The sequence below is a fragment of the Triturus cristatus genome, chromosome 10 (genome assembly GCF_964204655.1).
Source record: "Triturus cristatus chromosome 10, aTriCri1.1, whole genome shotgun sequence".
NCBI lineage: Eukaryota > Metazoa > Chordata > Amphibia > Caudata > Salamandridae > Triturus > Triturus cristatus.
The window spans coordinates 610,899,955-610,920,565 of record NC_140593.1 but is presented as its reverse complement, the minus strand read 5'-3'; the positions used below and the strand labels follow the sequence as shown (position 1 = coordinate 610,920,565).

The 20,611-nt window shown below is 45.4% G+C and overlaps 1 pseudogene; it reads left to right on the top strand.

Annotated features, from left to right (window-relative positions):
* Positions 1–18,588: 18,588 nt before the first annotated feature.
* Positions 18,589–20,189, top strand: LOC146789789 (uncharacterized; annotated as a pseudogene).
* Positions 20,190–20,611: the final 422 nt, after the last annotated feature.

The following is a 20,611-nucleotide window of genomic DNA, read 5'->3' as shown; positions in this document are numbered from 1 at the left end:
CCCTGGGGTCGCTCTACATGGAGCCAAAGCTCCGGGAGTAATCTCCCAGTACATCACGGTCTCTCTGATTTCATTGGGCTTAGCATCAACATTCGGAGGAAACAAACGCATAAGTGGGGATTCAGCATTTAGAAAAGGACGGTTATTCAAAATCAATAGCGCTTGAGGCAAAAAGTCTCGCCAATTCTTATACTTGTCATCTGTTAATTTACGCAATTGATCTTTCAGCAGGCCATTCAACCTCTCCACAAGACCCGAGGCCTGTGGATAATATGGTATATGAAACACCCATTCAATATTGTTTTCCACACAGAATTCCTGTACCAATCTTCCACGAAAATGGGATGCATTATCAGATTGAATTTGGAATGGCACACCATAATACATCATAATCAATTCCAATGTTTTAATAGTATTCAATTGGGTAGCTTGCTTACAGGGAAGGGCCACCAATAGGCCACTGTATTTATCAACAATGGTGCAAACATATTGACAATTCCTACTCATAGGAAGTGGACCAATGTAATCAATCTGCCAAATTTGAGCGGGCAATTTCCCGCGATGTAAATGACCTTTAACAATTTGGGGCACTTTGCGCTGCCTGATATGCTGACAAATGGGACAATGTAGAATAACATTTTTGATTAAATCTAGGGGAATATAAATTCCTCGATCAGCAGCCCACCTGCTAGTGGCTTTCTCTCCAAAGTGTCCTGCTTTCTGGTGGGCCCATTTCGCCAATCCCGCAATATCAGAATCTTGCCTGTCCACCACTGCCTCAGCAATTTTAGATTTCTCATCTGCAATGTTATGAAAGAATTTGTCAAGAGAGTCTATCGGGGTATGAGCATCCACATGGAAGATTGTAACAGTACTCTGTGGAGCATTTCCCAAATCTCCTGCCATAATTCTTTTCCCCACAGTTCTTTTGAATGGATTCTCCAACTATGGGAATGCCAAGTCGGTAACCAAACTGCCAACCCATTGGCAGTAGACCAAGAATCGGTGAAAATATGACATGTGCCAGGTAACTCTTGTTTCAGAACTTGATAAACAGCATAGAGTTCAGCAAATTGACTGCTCTTACCCTCACCAGTTGTACTCAGCAATTTTTGTGTGATCGGATTATAGGACACCGCCTTCCAATGCCGTTTCGTCCCTATGAACCTTGCTGAACCATCCGTAAACCAGACATGGTTTCTGTCTTCTGCGGACAAATCATCAAAAGGTCTACCCCACTTAACAGGAGACTCCTGTACTAAAGGTACGGAACATTCACTCTCAGTCTCAGTTGATGGCGCCCGTGCCACCTGCTCATGCAAAGATGCAACTCCTTTTTGTCCCACACGTGCCCTGTCTTGTATATACCATTTCCATTTAATCACACTCGCCTCTTGAGCGTGTCCAATTCGGTGAGTTTTCGGCGAACTCATAACCCACTGCATGATAGGAATTTCAGGTCGCAAAACTATATCATGTCCCAAAGTCAATTGCTCGGTATCCACCAGAGCCCAATAACATGCAAGTAACTGTTTCTCAAAAGGTGTATAACGCTCACCAGCATCAGGTAACTTTTTGGTCCAGAAACCTAACGGTACTCTACTCCTGCCTTGTTTCTGCCACAAACTCCAATTCGCATAAAGGCCTTGTACAGACACATTCAAATCCACATCACCATCACATACAGGCCATAAATCCAGAGCATGCTGAATTGCTTCTTTTGCCAGACTGAACGCATCTTGCTGTGGTTTATCCCATTCAAATGCATTCTTTTTACGAGTGACCTGGTACAAAGGGGCCAATATTTGACTTAAATGAGGAATATGCTGGCGCCAAAAACCAAACAAGCCAATGAAGCTTTGGGCTTCTTTCCTATTCCTCGGAACTGCAAAATCAAGAATTTTCTGTTTAACCTGAGGGATCACTTCTCGGTGCCCCTCATGCCAATTAATGCCCAAAAATTTCACAGCCTGGGACGGACCTTGTAATTTATCCGGGTTGATTTCCCAACCTTTCTCACGCAAGCACTCAATGACTCTATCTAATTGGGTCTGAACTTCCTCTTGTGATTTGCCTTGGATCAAAATATCATCAATATAGTGACATATCTGAATTTGCGGATGAACCGGTACCACAGCCAAATGCTCTGCCACCAGCCGGTGACATATCGTAGGACTATGCACATAGCCCTGGGGAAGACTTCTAAACGTCATCTGACGCCCGTTCCACGTAAAACTGAATTGTTCCTGACACTCAGGGGCAATCGGAATCGAAAAGAAAGCATTAGCAATATCAATGGACGCATACCATGTACCTGGATGTTTTTGGATTCTTTCAATTAGGGTAATAACATCCGGTACTGCAACAGTCAAAGAGGGTGAGTGTCTATTCAATTCTCGATAATCAACAGTCATGCGCCAAGAATTATCACTCTTACGTACAGGCCAAACAGGATTATTCCAAGCAGAAGTAACTGGGGTTATAACTCCTGCATCCACCAACTCCTGAATAGTGGTACTAATCTCTTCATGACCACCTGGAATACGATACTGCTTCTGACGAACCACTTTTGTCGCCTGGGGAACTTTTATGGGGGGCATTCTTAAACGACCAACCCGTACAGGCCTGGACGATATATAATGTTTAGTTCCAAATTGGTAACATCCATCATCTAAGTGCAAAGTCATTCCTTTCAAAATATCAATTCCAATTATGAATTCTAAGAGTGGCACCACTAATACAGAGTATTCTTTTCTAGGAATTCTACCTATTCTCATTTCAAGTAAAGTTTGAACTGCGGGAGTTTCCTTTCCACCTAATCCGGTAATTGTAAAAGGCTGACCTTTAAACTTCTTTGATTTTCCATGAATAAGAGTGGCCTCCGCTCCTGTATCTACCAATGCTCGGGCCCTTTGGATATTACGATGTCTCCAATAAATATCAATATCTACATAGGGTCTATTATCTCTGTGAGCCCATCTGTGTACTGGAGCTTGACCTATTTCCTAGTCATCTTTACTGCGTTCTGTGTACCAGGATAAATCAGGATAAAGACTCTCACGTTTCCCAGGTATCGATACCTCCTGTTCATATCCATCTCCATTACGAAATGGATTCCTGTTCTCTGCATTGTACTGCGGGTTTCGATCGGCCAATATGTGTCGATCCTCTCTCCTTCTCAACTCAGGGGATTGATCCCTATCATCTCTACGTCTGCTGTTAACATAATCATCTCTCCCCCTCTCTCTTTCCCCCTCTCTCTCCCTGTCTCTCAAACGACGGGGGGACAAATCACGTACATAACGTCGATCATCACGACGATCAGAGCGCCCACGGCGGTCGTCATCACCGCTACCGTCAGAAAAACCACGACCACACTCAGTTGTCCGAACACGCCGGGCACCCTCCTTTCGATCCAAGCCACGTTTGCGAAACATTTCCCACAAACGAGAAGTAGTCTCACCATCAATGTCCTCCTTCCGCACACCATCGGCCATAAGACCAAAAAACATATCACGTCTAGTAAGTTTATTGTCCCCAGGAGTACGAGTGTCAGGCCGGGACTGCCGTTCAGGTTTAAACCACTCACCCAACTCACCGAGTTGGCGTACCGATTCCAGCACCACAGATAACATGTTACCAGTCTGATTAATCAATAGAGTCATCATGACCTGCTTATAAGCAACAGGGGAAGAACGAATAATACGATTCCGCACAGAAGATGTCAAGAAACCATCAAGCAACCTGTCAGCAGTATTTAGAAAAATTGCCGTTTTCATCACCTCCTCTTTGAGACGTTGCGCAGCATCGCGCAAAGTATACCACGGTTTGTCATTCACAGGCCAGTCAGACTCAGTAGGATATTTTTGATTACAACCCTCAGTCGCTAATTGAAGCAAAGAAATTTGACCACCAACATTAAAGTTACGAAAATGATCCTGTACAGTAGAATCCGAACTCAAGGAACAAAACTTCAAACAATCGCCAGCATCCAACATAATGCCAGCAGCGCCCAGTTCATAAAGGCGCACCATCCATGTGAGTAAGGTCTCACCAGCTCGCTGCCGAAATCGCTGCAAAATATCACTAATTTCTTGTTGAGTAAAATCCTCCAAAGAGTCTAAAGCAATACCATTCGGAGCACCGGGAGCCTGCTGCAACTTCCGCCGAAAAACTGGATGCACCGAGACCGCGGGACGAGCATCACAAGGAGCTCGACCAGTACACGTAGAGGAACAATCAGTGTAAGAAACATCGACCCCGCTCGAAGGACGAGCGCAATCACGGGGTGCACCATCAGAGGCGCAAGAAGCAGACTTACAATCACGGCCGGAGCGAGAGGACTCGCGCTTGGCAGACTCCTCACCCGAGGAAGGAGAATCACTCGAGTTCCAGATATTACCATCCCATTCATCAGGATTCCAATCCAGTCCGGCTTTCGCCACGACCAGATGCACCTTTCGCGTCGAAACCCGACCACGCCGATTCTTGTATTTATAACGAGCAATTCGCACAGCCGCCCTCTCGGCAATAGTTTGGTACGTCTCAAGTTTATCAGCAAGCAACTTATTTTGACATCGCAACAAAGTATGAGCATTCTGAATCCCAACAAAGTTCGCTTCCAAATCCTTATGCAAGTTCTGTAACTTCAACAACCTCTCATGCAGAATCCTGTACGCAGACAGAACAATCCAACCTCTGCGCCCCAAAACGGGAAGCTCATCACCCTTAGATACCGGCGCCTTCTGTAAACAAGTAATCACATTAGCCGGCTCCGCCAGCTCCAAAAAAGAATTCCAATTCTCACTCAAACCAGTAGAATCAGCCCACTCACGGGCTAAGGCTTCATAAGGCGTTGAATCCCAGCCGGGAATATCAACGGGCAACGTAAAAGTAGATTTCGACTTTCTAGAAAACATCTCGGAAAAGAAAGAAAAAGAGAAAAAGAGAAAGAAGAAAGAAGAAAAAGAAAAAAAAACTACACTCACAATTATATAGAAATAATATACAAATGAAACCACGCACGCGCCGAAAGCAAACACGATACAACCACAACGCACACAGGTTTCGTAAATGGTTCGTGACGCCAAATGTTCTGCTTGGGTTTTCGGATCAGATAGAACCCGCTCATCAGAGCCTCACTAACCCAGCCAGAACGTTACCCCCTCCTTAGAACCTATTTACAATAGTGCAACCACATATATCAATCACCTAAGGACAGGGAATTCCTACTATACATACCAAGACCTCTTATAATCGGCGGCCTCGCGATCCCATACGAATCCAGACCTCTCTGCCCATACGACAGTATCACAAGTGGCGGCCTCGCGATCCCATACGAATCCAGACCTCTCTACCCAGACGGCAGTCTCAGCACAATCGGCGGCCTCGCGATCCCATACGAATCCAGACCTCTCTGCCCATACGACAGTATCACAAGTGGCGGCCTCGCGATCCCATACGAATCCAGACCTCTCTACCCAGACGGCAGTCTCAGCACAATCGGCGGCCTCGCGATCCCATACGAATCCAGACCTCTCTGCCCATACGACAGTATCACAAGTGGCGGCCTCGCGATCCCATACGAATCCAGACCTCTCTACCCAGACGGCAGTCTCAGCACAATCGGCGGCCTCGCGATCCCCAACGAATCCAGACCTCTCTGCCCATACGACAGTATCACAAGTGGCGGCCTCGCGATCCCATACGAATCCAGACCTCTCTACCCAGACGGCAGTCTCAGCACAATCGGCGGCCTCGCGATCCCCTACGAATCCAGACCTCTCTGCCCATACGACAGTATCACAAGTGGCGGCCTCGCGATCCTATACGAATCCAGACCTCTCTACCCAGACGGCAGTCTCAGCACAATCGGCGGCCTCGCGATCCCATACGAATCCAGACCTCTCTACCCAGACGGCAGTCTCAGCACAATCGGCGGCCTCGCGATCCCCTACGAATCCAGACCTCTCTGCCCATACGACAGTATCACAAGTGGCGGCCTCGCGATCCTATACGAATCCAGACCTCTCTACCTAGACGGCAGTCTCATACGACAGTTCATCCTATGATCACCATAACATACAAAAAGGGAATCAGTCTCACTATTCATCAGATCACACAAGGATTGCCAGTTCGAGCATAGCCTGTTCTCAGGTTCGAGGGGCTCCTCTTTCCCTTATTCAGTTACCACTTACCTGATCAGGGTTAACATCTGTTCATGTAGCCGCAGCTGACTAGAAGAATAGGCTACCCTCTCATACAAGAACACGCAGCACATGTTAGTTCACTACAAACTGGGTACTTTATTACTCATTACATACACAATCACATAACATTACGATATAACACATAACCTGCAAAGAAAAGTGAAAGATTAAGTTGTACACTCTAATAAGAAAGGGTCGACATCACCTTAGTAGTATGTAGCCTGCACTCAGTGGTCATCTAGGTTCCCTTCTCGTCTGTGCCTCGGCTCGCCTGGAATCACCCTTCTCCGAGTCACTGGGACCTCTTCCTTATCGGCTACTCTCTCCTCTCTGGCTATTCTGCTAGGAGAGCATCTGTCTCTCGGTTCTTCTCCGCCTTCAAGATGGCGTCTGTCTTCCCTGGAATAAGTAGTAGCTTTACTGCTAACGGCTAGATGCCGCCTACGGACTGAACATGTAACTGCCTCAGACTTTCACTAATATAGAGGTGCGTTTCCTCATGGAAAATTCCGGCCTGTAACCTGCCGCCCACCAAATTCTTGTACCTCCCCGTACCAAGGACACGTTCCCAGCCGGCCGGCCTGATGTAGTGTCTTCGGCATGAAGAAAAATACAATCCTTCGATAAGGGCCGGCCTGAACCGGTTCTCTCCAAGCGAATAACACCTCATAACTAAAACATTACATTTGACCTAGAAGCATCCCAAGCTGCCGGAGCAGAAAGAAAGATGGAGTCTCTCCCGTTTGAGGCCTACCAGGCCTGAATTCAGCACGGCTCCATGAAATACCCTCACTACAGGACAGGTTATCCCTAATACTAACAAATCTATCCCCTAGGCTATGTGTGCAAGCCCTGATCTATGGGGAAGAGCACAGAATCATGTCGAAGTGCCTAGTAAATAGGCTCCATTCACTACTCTAACCCTTAGACTTGAATGATAAGAGACTGAAGTCACATTCCATCATTGTTCCTCACAATAAGGCCGGGAAAATCGAGCAGAACAGTAAGAAAAGGGCAAAGTCACTTCTCGCAGCCCATGGAGGTCAAAAACGTTTTCTGTAACTCTGCCCTCTTAAGTGATGGTAAAATTTGTCATTTTTCTTCATTATCTGTGTGTGGGAGTGGTGGGATTGTTGCCCCTCTAATGCTAACCATGACAACCACGGCCTTCCTTTTTCCCCAGACTATAATTGGATTCTGGATGGCGATGCCGGTATGGATTCTTACCCACAGGGGACAGATATTGCATCTCCTGACGGTGTGAGCGTTCCTGATGGTATGGCTACTTGGGAGTACAGTTGTAGTACCTTCAGTGGGGAATTATCGGAGGATGCCCCACAAAATCCTGGTACAAGTGGTGTAAACCTTGAAGATAATAGTCATGATACTGATGATGTTTTCTCCTCTAGTAGTACTGTTATCAAGGAACCAATGGTGAACAGATATGGTAGGGTAGTCAAACCACCTGCTAAGTTACACGACTTTGTGTGTGACTAAAGCCTCTGGTCCCACCTTCCTCCGCGTTCTGTTTCACACTTGATATCTGTTCTTACCTTAGTTCTTGTTCTTCAATGAGAAGGAGATGTGTTATGTTGTACATCATACATTGTCTTTGTATAGGTTGTTCTATGTCCCCCAGGTCTCGTGCCTGCCTTGCGCTGCTTCTCCTGCAGCGCGCCCATGCCCAAGGGTTCTATGCTGTCTGATGGTTCCACGGTAGAATCTTGGGCATGGGTGACGGTTGTAGTGGCAGTTTCCTTTACCTGCAGCCCTTTAGAAGACGTGCTCTCTGGTGTCAGTGGCATTCTTATAATAAAGACTTTTGAACTTACCTCCTGCCTCCGGTGAGTCTTTACAGTTATGTATGGCTCTCATAGAGAGCTTCTATAGTTTATTACAGTTTCCTGAAGTTATATCTCCTTGCAATGAAATCACAAAACTGGTTATCACCTGTTGCGATGTCATAAAGGCCTGCCAGGCGACAGGACTCTCTGCGAGCCTGTCAGTGCAGCTCTGCTTCTCTTCTTTTACTGAAAGCAGATAGCACCGCTGCAGGAGGAAGAAGGAAGGCAAGGAAGATAGTGGGCTTTGGTTAAGGACAGGAAGTAAGATATTTATTTTTCACATATGCATCGGGGAGGAGAGGGCATGTTATATATAGCTTTCCTATTATCCTCTGCCCCTGCACAGTAGTTAAAGGCAGGGACAGATGATTTTGGGAGGCATACATAACATAAAATTATAGATGGGTAAAAAGTGAATTGCGGGGATGTTTTTCAATTCGGGGTTCTGAGTAACGTCGTAGGCAACTCAAGCTTTGCTCTTGTTATCCATCTGACGTCACTCAGAACCCCTTGGTGAAAAACATCCCCATAATTCACTGTTACACATCTATAATTCTACATATTAACTTAAGTTCCAAAGGTTGAAGGTGACATTAAGCGTTTGTTACTGGTTCTTGTTCTTGAAGGATAGGCCAAGGAGCTAGGACCACATGAACTGGAAATGGAATGCGGTCACAGGCATAATTAGGAGAATCTGCCTTTTTGGCTTTTAGGCAAGGACAACTTGTAATCACAATGCTCTAAATGAGAAGAAGGCTGTTAAACAACTGATTGATGACCTCGGTTGCATCTTGAGCGGCAGCCGGATGTTATTAGTGCATTTATAGTAGCTGGAGATGTAGATCCATAGTAACTGGACCAATTCGAAGTTGAAGGTGCTCTATGATACGATGGGCTTCCGGCATAGGCTTATCTTGGCCAAAGACATGTAGGATCTTGGTTTAATTTTGTGTTGCCAGAGAAGATGCCTTGGATGCATTTTATTCACTGAGGTGATGGAGAAGTATTCCATAGATGACAGCAGATATCAAATTGTACAGATAAGCCTAATATGATCACAGCACAAACCGGACTGTTCTCTCAGCTGCTGAGTAGCTATTCCCTGATCTTCAGTGGGGCTTAAACCAGAATGCTAGAAGCAAACAAGAGCTTCAGTTTCTAGGTAAGCAGAGAACTCAGTGGTAATCATGGTCTCAATGGCTTTCTAAAAAACATGGTTTAAGAGTTCAACAGAAAAACTAAGAAACAAGAAACACCCACTTTTGCCTTGTCGACACATGCAATGTGGTACCACATGTCACCCAATCAACACACTACAAAACCTTTATCCTCAACCTAAACTAATTGGCATCAGGACCAGGCGACTTAGAATAGGGCAGAAACATGTTGACGGTAAGATGATGGCCTCAGCCATTGTGCTCTCATTACATTGCGTAGTTGATTTGAGATGCACCAAAGGACACCACTAATAAAGGTGAAAACCCAGTATCCTCTAGGTACTTTTAACTTTATCTGGATTCCCCTGTTTTGTCCAGGAAATGTTCTTATTTAAGAATTCCCTCCATCGGGTTTACTAGGAGGTCCGCACTGGTGCTATTGTCCTACCACGGTGGGGAGAGGTTACCTATGATGTAGCATGTCACTTTATGTGAGTGAGGCTTCCTCTTCCAATAAGATGAGTCTTTCTTCTGATCTTGGGCTTACCCCTATCCATGTCAGAATCTTGGTAATTTAGGTATCAGTGATTAGTACCATAACACTGCTAAAAAATATTGTTATAGAAGCCACCATACCTTTATATGTTTTGCGCAACATCCAATCAACTTATCAAGGTCACGACCCAAGAAAACGACAAACCCTTAAATCCTTTAAAGACTTCTCCATCTAAAACTGAAAGCTCAGGCTAATCTTTCCTACTGCCCCCTCCACTTTTGGTATCAATACCATTCTGAACAATTTCAGCATATTTCTATAAAATCATGTGAGCTTCCAGGCGTCAACTAACACACCCAAGTCTAAGCCTAACTTTTCGGCACTTTGGTACTCCAAAGAACTCCCCAACACCAAGTGCTCCATCTGCACATCGTAAAGAACATGGAATTAAAATAGAAACCCTGATGATCACACACTACTAGTAAAAAATCAGACCACACATCACATCAACAAAAGCAAAGTACTGCACAGACATAATTGATGAAGTGGCCCAGTGTTATATGGTGTTTATGTTGGATACTCTTCAAGACAATAAAACACTTCATGAACTCCCTACCTGACTCTCACTGTACATACAAGTGCAATTCCATAAAAGTCCTCATTAATGAAAAATACAGACAATCTGATAGTAAATCGACAAAACCAAGCCTGCTTCTCCTCTGACACAAACATCTCCATGCTGCATCCCACAACGGTCGTCTTTCAAACCTGTACCTCTTATAGACATCGCTGAGATGCCCTTCTCACAACAGATAAGGAAGAGCCTCTCAGCTGCCTTTGATTCCGTTGATCATTCAATCCTCATCAGCACTCTGAATTATTAAGTGGGATTCACTGGCACAGCCCCTGCACTCTCTAGTGTGAGTGTTCAAGGCCCTCCTCCACTGCAGGTTCACCTGCGCCTCATCCCTGGTGGTCCAGTGGACCTCTGTCTTCTGCTTTCCGCTCCATTTTTTCACTTGTTTTCACTAATTTTTTCACTTGTTTTCACCCTCTTTCCTAAATCTATTTTTTTGCACTTTTCTGTTTTCTGCTTGTTTTCTCTTTTCCCCTTTATTCCTACTTTTCTTCCTTTCCCGCCTGTTTTTCCTCTGCCGCTGCTGCCTCCGTGGCCCCTCCCCCCAGCACAACCAGCGTGACCAATCCAGCTCCCCTCCCCGCCTCCCTGCTGTCCAGCCCTCCCTGACCCCTACTTAATGGCAGCCGCTGTGCGGCCGCGCCACAGGCAAGCCCGTCTGTGCCCGTCCGTGACCTGACCGCGACCAGCACCAGGAACCCTGGACTTCTGCCTCAGCAACACTACGACCCAGCGGCACTCCATGCACTCAACCCAGGCCTCAGCAACAACTGCAAGCTAGCATCACCAGTCGACACCCACGGACCCTTCAGCTGTCACCGCTGCTGGCACACCTGCAGCAACGCCAAGAACAGAGATCCAGCACAATCCGCACACAAGAACACAACCGAACGGAAGACCCTGCAATGCATCCTCCTCAACGTCCGATCCCTCCACAAACACGCCACCGAAGCCTGGGACCTCCTCGACAGCACCACCCCGAACGTAGCATTCTTCACCGAAACCTGGAACAACACCACCTCAGGACTGGACATCGCCGTCGCCATCCCCCAAGGATACAAATCTCCAGGAAGGACCACCCCACCCGCCCTGGAGGAGGAATCACCATCGTCCACAAATCCACCCTAAGCCTGAGCACACTCCCCGACGAGCCCACAGACCTAATGGAATACCTTCACTTCAAGATACTGGCCTGCCCCACCGCCACCCTCCGAGGAACCCTCATCTACCGACCCCCGGGAAACCGCGGACGCTTCGCCAACTCCATCACGGACAAGATCGCCCCGCAGGCCATCGCATCCACCAACTACACCCTGCTAAGTTATCGGAAGACATCCCAAAGGTCCCGTGAGTAAATTGACAGCTAAAAGAAAGGAAGTCTGATCAATGGGAGAGGACAAAAAGTTATAAACCTGTATCCGATAAGTTATCGGAAGACATCCCAAAGGTCCTGCAAGTAAATTGACGGCTAAAAGTTAGTAAGTCTGATCAATGGGAGAGGACAAAATGTTATAAACCTGTATCCTCCAACTACGGACCCTATTAAATGTATCAGTGGTTAAGGAATACCTAAAAAGGTACACAGACTTTGGGGATGAAATTGAAAACAACTGATTGAGACCATAAAGAATTTCATACAAAGGAATTAATTAACCTTTATAAGGAATACACTCCGCTAAAAAGATTCTACAATACTGTTTTTAAAAGATTGTCCTGAAGAAGGTGTTGTAAACCAGTATTTCCCACCGAAATGGTCAATCGAGGGAAGGAAAGGAAGGGAACAGCGGGGCGAGAGATCTGAGGAAAGAAAAGCACCTTATTGTAACACTGCTTGTGGCACACAATTTAAAACAGGTTGTACATTCCCACAGGGTGCCTATCTCCCTATATACTTGTAAAGAAAAATAAACAAGCTCTGGCAGTAGCTTCAAGAAGGACAATTGAAAGTCATCAAAACTCTTCCTAGTGGCTAAAGACTCTTTCAGAAAGTACTGTGAACATAAACCAGAGGATTAGGCCAAGTATAACAAAAAACTGACCAAACATGATTGATACTTTTATCATTCAGGGAGAACCCACCAATGTTGGTGTAAAGCCCCACGTCACAAGGGAGGAAGGATAATGCCTTGCTTCATTCTCTCACTGACCCCCTGCTATAATAGGACGAACAAAAAACACACAACATGTAACACATACTATAGTCAATAGTTGTTCAGTCTGAGGATAGCTTTGTGGGCATTATTGGATTCATAACATGCCGACACATTAGTAACAGCAGTTACCTCAATTGGCAAAGTACTTGGTAATTGTTATGTAGCAAGCACATAATATACCACCTGGTATATTTCAAGGTTCTCCATACTATTGTTTTTTTTAACGTGCAGATACACCAAGATAGATCCCTCGTGGCATACCCTCAAGTCGAGAGTTACAGTTACAAGGTCACTTGCGTTTTAACACAGGTTAGGTGTGCAGAAACATAAAAAGTGGTTTCCCCCATCTACCGGCCACACAGGAAGGAACAGGGGAGGAGGTGTCGGTGACACCCTTACCGCACCGAACACTCACCAACACCAAATCCTATGTCCTCAGCGTTTCATGGAACAGGATAATCTGCGCGGGTTTCTCCTCAAGTTCTGGCTTTCATAGTCCTCGGCATTATGGATCGATGTCAGTCCCTGTGCGCGCGTGCGTGCGTGACGCTCCCCACAGGATTCTGAGGACTGTAGCTCCTGCTGTTCATTTCCAGATTACGGTCGTCTTGTCTTCCCGGCCACCATGTTCACAGCGCCCGGTAGACTGCTGCGTATCTTCTTCAGGTCCCCACCTGTCTTTCCAGCTGGTCGGACGAGGTGTCAGCATCCACTTGCAGTAGGTGTGTAACAGTGTATCTTTGGCTTATTCGAACAGCCAGGTCTTGAGGGGCATTCGGAATTCCGGAAGGGAGGTGATGGTCTGGAGGTGCATGGGGAGGCTGTTCTATGTCGTTGTGGTGGGTTGCAGGCTGCAGCACCACCTTCTTAGCACTGAAAGCATCAAGTCATTGCTTAGCTAATGTCATGTTGTTGGCGAGGACAAATCAAAGAGCATAGCAAGAGGGGACAAGGACTGACATGAAACCCTGTGTAGTAGGTCAAGATACCACATTGGGGATGTAGCTTGAGGAGAAATGGTAAGGTGTGAGAACAGGCATAGGATGAGGCGGCACCGCCTAGTGCATGCAAGAGGAGAATGGCTCAGGAATGATGACATTTATATGAGGGATAATGCAGCAACAATCCCCTAGGACTAAACAGTTCCCTTTTGGGACAGAGCCTGTTCAGTTGCTTTACTCGGAGAATGGAATAACTTTCGCCTTGAACTGCAGGAAAGTACTTCATTCATTATCTACTGGAAAATGTTTTAAACTTTTTTTATTTAATCTCTATTTTTCCATTTCGTCTGTAATTTTCTCTGAGGGCTGATATTTTACATTTTTATTACCCCATTTATTCCTGTGGTGTTGTAATCTAGCGCCAATAAGCTACAGTGTAAGCCCACTTATACATAATCCATACCATAGCAGAAACCATAGAGGCAATGGAAATGAGCCAAGCTTGAGAAGGGCATAAAGAAGAGAGAGTTCATTGGTGCATGTCTACAGGACAAAGGGGGAGGCAGGAGAACAGTTATAGGAAAAAAGGGCACGTCATGGTAGGGTGATCAACCGTCCGTAAATTTCACTGACAGTCCGTAATTTCGTCTGTCTGTCCGTTGTCCATGAAGGGTTCTTTAACGGACGCCATTTGAACGCAATTTTAACAGCTGTTGGGTGACAGCCAATCATGTGCCTTTCTTTTTTTTTTAAATTCTTTTTATTATTAAACAAAACCGACATCCATACAAATCACTTCTTATGCGGGAGTCAATACACAAATCAAACATTATACATGGATAGACACATCGAGTACACAGTGACAGATACAAGATGTTTAGGGGCGTGAGCTGGTCATCCACAGTTAAAGGTGCTGATGGGGTGCAAATGTCTCCCCTGTATGTGTTCCAAGGGCCCCAGACCCTATTCCACTTCCCAGGACATCCTCTGGCTATGTAAACTGACTTTTCTCGGAACATACACCAGTCTAGATCCTCCCGCCACTTCCCAATCTGAGGCGGCTGTTGCGCTCCCCAGTGTTGCGCTATATTCCTTTTGGCAATCATGACTGCCAACGTTGCCCACTGCTTGGTATGTGTATTGAGGTCTGTCGGTTCCCATATATTTAATAAACATCTTCGTGCCTCAGGCTGCAAGTCAGTCACGAGAACCTCACTCAGTGTGCGGTGTATGGCAGTCCAGTAACCCTGTATGTAATCGCATTCCCACAGAGTGTGAATAAAAGTACCCTCCCCCCCACTTTGACGTCTACAGTCCCCGTTGGCAGCCCTTCCCATATGCACCAGTCTGGGACCTGTTACGTAGACCCTGTGCAGAATTTTAAGTTGCACTAATCGCAATCTTGCTTGGAGCGTCACCACCCTCAGTGAGAAAATTGCCTCCTGCCAATCCTCTTCATCCAAGTCCAGGCCATCCCTCTCCCATTTATGTTTAAGGGCTTGAAGCGGGTCGTCCATGTTGTTGATTAACTTTTTATATATCAATGAGATGGCCTTTTCAGGTAAATGGCCGTCGAGAATTCTGTCTTCTAGCGGGTAGGAAGGTGGTGGGGCGGAGCCTGTTGTAAGATGGGCCCGAGCGCATGCCTCACCTGGAGATATCTAACGTATTTTGAGTCCGCAAGACTATATTGTTTCTGAAGGGAGGCGAATGGGACAACCCCACCCTGGTCCCAAAGGTCTTTGATTTAGTAAATCCCGATTAGATCCCATTTATCAAACCCCTTAGTTTGCCACAAGTACCCGAGCCTCTGTGAATTCCAAAGGGAGTCATCAGTGTCAGTCTGCTGTTCCATCCCAAATACTTCTGAGCTACGTGCCAAACATGAACTGAATGAGCGGTTGGACCAGTCAAACGATATCTACCGGGTTTGGAGTATAGTGCCCTCCCGTAATCCCCCCCTGGGAGAAGCCATCTGTCCATGGCGTATCCGGGATCGTCAAGGCCTCTATATGTGCCATGATTGATAGCCGCAAGGTGTGTTGACCAATAATATTTTTTGATATAATCATGTGCCTTTCTAATGCCAACCGTTGCTCCAATCTTTGCCGTGGAGAACAAACAAAGGGATCTAGGATTGGCTTTAAAGCCATCAGCCAATCCTAGAGCTCGCTGGATCACTGCAGGAGTGCTCTCATTGGCCCTGATTCAGGGCCAATGACAACAGCTCTAGGGTACCCAGCCACAGCACTTACAATACAATTAAGGATCCCTGTTTTCAGTTTTTATTGATTTTTACAGATAAATACAGACAGAAAACCTTTTATTTTCTTATCTGTATTTATTTTTAAATGTGGATAAAAACGGAAATTGGGTGTTTTTTTAGTGATTCTAAATCCACTTTGCCATGACTGCCAGGCCAATAACTGTGTGGATTGATTGGTAAGGGAGTTAGAAAAATAAAGAATTTTAGTAAAGAGGCTTAAACAGCAGTAGATATGCCCATGGTTGTTACTGAAATGTGCATATTTTCATATAAGTGCATTAATTTATCTTCTGAGGGTGTTCATATCACTGAACCCTGGCAGGCATTCAAGCATGACTGCATATTTATTGGTTAAATAAATGTGGATATATACCAGTTTCAGCATTATTTTTCTCACAAAACCCATAATAAATATGGATAAATACAGATAAAGTTGACAAATATAAATATGGATAAATACAGACGGAAATGCCAAACAAATATATACCATAAACCCGGAAGCCCTAAATACAATACAATAAAATTGTATGTGTGCCACAGCATGTGCTATTATGCAATAAGTGGAATGCAGGCAGCAAAACAAAAACCACCCTTCGGCATGCGCAAAGCCCCAATTCAAATGAGGGAAATCCCAGTTCTCATTAATTCAGCTGTAAACAAAATACTTCTACTACAAAATGCAGTTATGAATAAGTACTCGTGCAGGCCCCCCTTCCTCTATTTCTATGGTAAGAATGTGGTAGGCTTTCAGGCACAACGCTACTCCTTGTATACAGTTTGTGTGCTAAGTCTTTATTTTCTTAGTACTACTCGTCTCACCAAATGCACATCCTCTTAGATGGTCGGTGCATGTCCTCTGAGAGTCTGACAGGCTGGCAGAAAATTCATTACCTCTCTGGCACTCAGCTCAGGGGCAGCAGATGAGGTGGCCACCAATCACAGGCTCGGAGGGCTGTGATCGGTGTTGATAGAAATCTTTACTGGGTTGCAGGCTCTTTTCTGGGCACCAGGTGATTCTGTGGGGGCGGGGGGGGCAGAGTTCATGAGTCCACCACAGGCATCAGTGCAATTTTGATGCCTCTCATGCTCGATATTGGGGTCAGGCTGTGCAGGTCTGGTATATCAAGGCAACAAAGCAGTCTACTCTAGTCATACTTTTGACTTACGATATGTGGGTGCTTCTAGGCACAAATAATTTCACCTAATGGCGATGCAGTCTGTTCCGGCACACTTCTGGCCAGTGGCACAGACTAGTCGTGTTTAAGGTTGCAATAGCACAGTCTGTTCGGGTACATGGGCTAGCTGCTTGAGAGACCATGCTCCAATCCAGGGCCATCAACTACGGCAGATGAGTTTCTGGCAGAGTACCCCTTGTTTCCAGGGTCAGCTACGTCTGCTTTACTCTTGTGGGGTTGGCTCAATCCTACCCACTTTTTCCTCAGTCAGTTGAGCTTCCAGGTGCTTCTGGATGGGGAGAGAACTCTTCCTCCATATCAGATTCCAGGTGATGTTCCCCTCACCTCTGGGAATGTGGCTGTCAACAGACACCTGCTCTAGTTGAAAAGCAGAGCTCTAGGTAGTCTCTGGAACACCCCCTTCCTTGCTCTTAGAGAACTTGGAACTGCAAGTGATCAACTGCTCCCATTTTAATACAGCTACTTCAGGCAGGGGTGTTTGTTTTGGGGGGTGGCGAGTGTTATGAAAAGTGCAGTAGTACTTTGGCCTCAGGCCCTCAGCAGTGCACACAAGCAAGTGCAGAAAGGGTTGCTATTATATACTAGGGACTGATAGGTAGGTTTAATACCCCTACCCTGTCATCTACTAAGGATTTATAGGGTAGATCATGCCAAATGTAAGTGCACCCTTTTATATAGTTTACCCTATTGCAGGCCCTAATATACACTAAGGACCTATAGGTAGGTTTAATACCCCTACCCTATAATCTACTAGGGATTTATAGGGTAGGTCTTGCCAAATGTAAGTGCACCCTTTTATATAGTTTAACCTAATGCAGGCCCTAATATATACTAATGCCTGTGTGTTTTCACTTGAGCTTTCAACTTAACACTGGGCCTAGTTACACGGAGCCAGTGCAGAAAGGGCTGCTGGCCCCAAAACAGCCAGGCCCTATTATATACTAGGGACTCATAGGTAGGTTTAATACCCCTACCCTTTCATCTACTAAGGATTTATAGGGTAGGTCATGCCAAATGTAAGTGCACCCTTTTATATAGTTTACCCTATTGCAGGCCCTAATATATACTAGGGACTTATAGGTAGGTTTAATACCCCTACCCTACAATAAACTAGGGATTTATAGGGTAGGTCATGCCAAATGTAAGTGCACCCTTTTATATAGGTTACCCTAATGCCGGCCCTATTATATACTAGGGACTTATAGGGTAGGTTTAATACTCCTACCCTATAATCTACTAGGGATTTATAGGGTAGGTCATGCCAAATGTAAGTGCACCCTTTTATATAGTTTACCCTAATGCAGGCCCTATTATATACTAGGGACTCATAGGTAGGTTTAATACCCCTACCCTATAATCTAATAGGGATTTATAGGATAGGTCTTGCCAAATGTAAGTGCACCCTTTTTTATAGTTTACCCTAATGCAGGCCCTATTATATACTAATGATTGTGTGTTTTCACTTGAGCTTTCAACTTAACACTGGGCCTAGTTACACGGAGCCTTTAAGACTTATTGGGCTTCATAGAAGTCCTTCTATTCCACTATGCCAGGATTGGTGAGGGGGCAATCCAGTGTGTGAGAGGAAAGTAAGCGCCTGATATGTTTTATTTTCTTCATTGAATACAGTATGAATATACAAGCAAGTGTGTTGGGTATTTTACAAAGTACTTTAAGGGAAAAAACGCAATGTCTGATTATGAGTCAGTCGAAAGTGCTGCAGAGGAGTTCTTCACATCGGATAGCGAGCAATATTCGGATGCAACATCTACATCGCAGGCCAACTCCATACAAGAGCCACCCAAGAAACTAGCAAAAAAGCGCTTTGTGAAGTACAGACCAGAATGGGAACTTTCACACAACAACATCCGCAAGGTGTCAGAAGATGTGTACAAGGCCAGGTGAAACCTCTGCAATAAAGACTTTTCCATTGCCCATGGAGAAGAGCATGAGATCAAAGCCCATGAGGCAGGAGCACAGCATAAGAAAAATGCCTCAGGCAGGGCAAAGATGGCCACAATTTCATCTTACCTGCAACCAAGCTTCCAGCCTGAAGTATCCAAAGTAAGTCATTGCTTGCTTCATCATAATGTGACATAGGTTTTATATAATTCTTGTACACTCGTCTAGCTTTGTCACACACTAATACTCCTAAACTGAATAGGCGAGGCATCTAACAATTTTCTGATACTTTCTTTAAATGTGCAGAAGTGTTTACCAAGTCAGGTTGCCTTTCCCGCGATTTTCTTACTCTGTTTATATTAAGAGCACATCACAATTGCTTTTGGGTTACCAGCTGACACTTTAGTTTACATTTGCAGTTCTAAGCGCCATTGTGGCCACTGTTTTCTTCACCAATGGAGATTTTCTTTGCGTACTTATACCTTTGTGTATTCTTTTTTTATATTTTAGGTCACAGCTGCAGAGGTGACTCAGGTGTACCATGCTGTGAAGCATCACATATCCTACCGCTCCCTGGACTGTGGCATCAAGCGAAGCTAAGTAATGTAATCCCGACTCATCCATTGCGATGAAAGCATCCTGTGGCTGCATCAAGCATCACTGTGAATGTGCTTGCACCTCTATCATTGCATCAAGCACAAGAAGATTTAAAAGATGGATATTTTTCCGTTTGCAGAGATGCCTCAAACCAGCCGCGGTCGGTAGTAGGAGGACCTGCAGGGCGGTGACGTGGGAAGGGGGAGGGGCAGGGTGGGGGGTAGTAAACTATGGATTACGGAGGTTTACAGGTAAGTAAACATATAAATTAATAAAACGAATTTCGTTGCGTGCACTGCATCCCCAAATGCGATGCAGTGCACGCAACGAAATTCGTTTTATTAATTTATATGTTAACTTACCTGTAAACTTCCGTAATCCATAGTTTCCTACCCCCCACCCTGCCCCTCCCCCTCCCCACGTCACCACCCTGCAGGTCCTCCTACTACCGACCGCGGCTGCCTCAAACAAAGGTAATATTAAACTCTACCCACTTTTGTTGCGGCACTTTAATTTGTGTGGCCTACGCTCTGCTGGATTTCTACGAGGATGCAGCAGAGACTGCTACAGCTATTGCACAGCAGATCACTACAGAATTAAATAACCATGGTTTGAAAATGGAGCAGGTCACGGCATACTGTGGGGACAACGCAAGTGTCAACCATGGACGACATCATTCTGTGTTCCAGCTCTTGAATGGAGCAAATGGAGACATTCTGCCTGCAAACTGTTCTGCCCATATCCTGCATAACTGTGCTAAACATGCTATTATGGACTTTCAATGGATGTAGAATCCTTTGTTCTAAAAGTCTACAACCATTTCTCTTCTTCCGCAAAGCGGACAGCAGAGTTGAAAGAGATTTTCGCTTTTTTGGACCTAGAGTAGCAGCCTTTGTTTTGGCATGTCCCAACACAGTGGCCCACGTTATTCCCAGCCATTGCGCGACTGTTGAAGTGCAGGGCAGCACTAAAATCTTATTTTCTTTCCCTTGGGCCAGAAAAAACACTCAGAGCAATATGGGATTTTCTAGGACTTGAAAGTGGGGAGGCCACTATGTCACAAGGCGAGGTTTACCTTTTCTTTGTGCACAACATTTTGGTCATTTTTAACACGTGTATCCTGCAGCTGGAGAAGGATGAGCTGAGCGCCCCAGAGGTACCAGGCATCTTCAGAATATTAAGGAACAACTTAAAGGACAGAGTGGAGAATCTG